At 44.9% G+C, this 1,975-nt stretch overlaps 1 long non-coding RNA gene across 1 annotated transcript; it reads right to left on the bottom strand.

Moving 5' to 3' along the window:
* Positions 1–490: 490 nt before the first annotated feature.
* LOC106941648 (uncharacterized) lies at positions 491–1,891 on the bottom strand. The gene is made up of 2 exons (XR_001423430.1): positions 1,317–1,891; positions 491–1,238 (listed from the first exon to the last, which is right to left on the bottom strand). It is a non-coding gene; the product is annotated as an uncharacterized LOC106941648 (long non-coding RNA).
* Between the last annotated feature and the right edge of the window lie 84 nt (positions 1,892–1,975).

Below are 1,975 nucleotides of genomic sequence, written 5' to 3'. Positions count from 1 at the left end.
TATAGGGTGAAAGGAAGAAAAACTGTCAGAATAGGTGACTTCCTGTTGAAAGGGGTGGGGCTAAGGTGATGTCACCAACTGACCATATGAATGTGATGAACTCTAGTCTGTGACGACACAAAGAGAGTTTGATGCAGCTGTCAGCTTATGTTATTCCACCTTGATATTTCATGGCAAATAGTCAGATATGAGGCTTGGCCACGCCCACATGCTTTGATGTACAAAAAAATCCTTTGATAACTTTTGGCCTTCAATACCTCAAGACTGTGCTGACTGATTTTGAAGCCTGGATCTCAAAAGCTGTAGGACGAGTTCACTCAGATATGACTTGTCTGACACAGAGAAAATGGCGTGGATTTTATCCAAAATGGCTGACTTCCTGATGTGTTTGGATCGTGGTTCCAAGAGACTTCTTCTACATTCTGTCAAGATGTATATGTGCACTGAATTTCATGACTGTCGGTCAAAGCAAGGCTTGGGTTGATTTATGAAATATTCTAGGGGACGCTGTGGAGGAATTAGGCCACGCCCCCCATTTATTTGACTGCATTCCTGTCAGGGGGGTGGACAAGGATCAATCACAGTGAGTTTGTTGCAGCTCAGCTGAAATATGTGGAATTTAGAGCCAAATAAATGACAATGGCATTCACATGGCGGCTTCACAGCGCCGCCATGGGGCCTCGCCCTCGACCGAAAATTCTTTGTGTTTTAAAGCAAGTGAGACCAGCTAGTTATGTATCTTCTGACACAAGATCATCTTAATTAGGTCAAGGGGGTCAGAGATGGAACTTTCCAAGAAAAAAAGTCACTTCCTGTTTTTAGGGGGCGGGGCTTAGATGACATCAGACTATAATAACATGGGATCATCAAACATCCAACCAACCAGGATCACTCATGCCAAGTTTCGGGCCAATTGACTTTTTTATGTGAAAGTTATAGTGTTTGTGCTAAGAGCGTCCCACTAGTTCTGATTGGACATTTTGGTCAGAACGGTGCATTAGTTTAACCAGTAATAGTAATTCAGGAAGGAGATGGAGGAGATTGACTGTTTTCACAGATTATCTGTCTCATAAACTGCTACAACATGGTGACTGTCATGTCGGGTTTTAATCGTCTGACCCACATGCAAGAACACCCACAGTACAAGGGGAATCAGTAAAGTGATATTTATTGCAAAGAATAACAGTCAGAAGGGGGAAAAACTGGTCCGGAGTGGAATTGGTGCTTCTGGGTTGGAACTGAGGGGTGAAAGCGAATGGTGAGTTCAATGACTGGAGGAAATAGCAAACTGCAGGGAAAAAACTGAATGTTCTTACTTTTAGCTGAGATGATATGGACCGAGGGGAATCTGATGGTTCCTGGGCTTGAGGTCGAGTGTTGCTGCTAAGCTTAAGGTGGCAGGGTAGCACTGGAGGGCGGACGAGGTCTGGGCGGGTTTCTTAATGGCAGGAGAGAGGAGGGCAGCGAGCGTGGAGATTTGATCACCAAGGTGAGATACAGGGACTTGGGCATCCGGTGGGTATAATCCACCGGCGTCACAAAGCACAAAGAGAGGAAAGGTTGGAGGAGGAGAGGTTTTGCGCTGGAACTCCACAAAGGGTTTCATAGCTTCTACAGTGAGAGTTCCTGTGGAGGCACAAAAAAAAAAAAATCACTAAGAGTTCACAAAAAGCAATCACTGGAGAAATTCAGGTGGCCTGTAATACTAAAACTGGCAAAAACACTCTGGCACTGGTGTAGGCTGCCTCCTCCTCTTATGCTCCTCCAAATGAGATCATGCAGTGCAGGTGATTTGTATCAGCTGGTCCACGCCCTCCAGGAATGACTGCCAGGCGCCCCCTGAAGGATGGACGGAGAAACAGCAACCCCAACAACATACAGGAAACATCCAGGAACCCAACAGTGACAGCTTTAACAAATATGGAGAAAACATATTTTTTATTAAAGTTATGTACTGCAACTTGAATAAAATGCA

The sequence above is a fragment of the Poecilia latipinna genome, unplaced genomic scaffold (assembly GCF_001443285.1).
Source record: "Poecilia latipinna isolate Pla-1442-1.1 unplaced genomic scaffold, P_latipinna-1.0 Scaffold3789, whole genome shotgun sequence".
Taxonomy (NCBI): domain Eukaryota; kingdom Metazoa; phylum Chordata; class Actinopteri; order Cyprinodontiformes; family Poeciliidae; genus Poecilia; species Poecilia latipinna.
The sequence above is the reverse complement of the archived record's forward strand: the minus strand, read 5'-3'. Positions and strand labels throughout refer to the sequence as shown.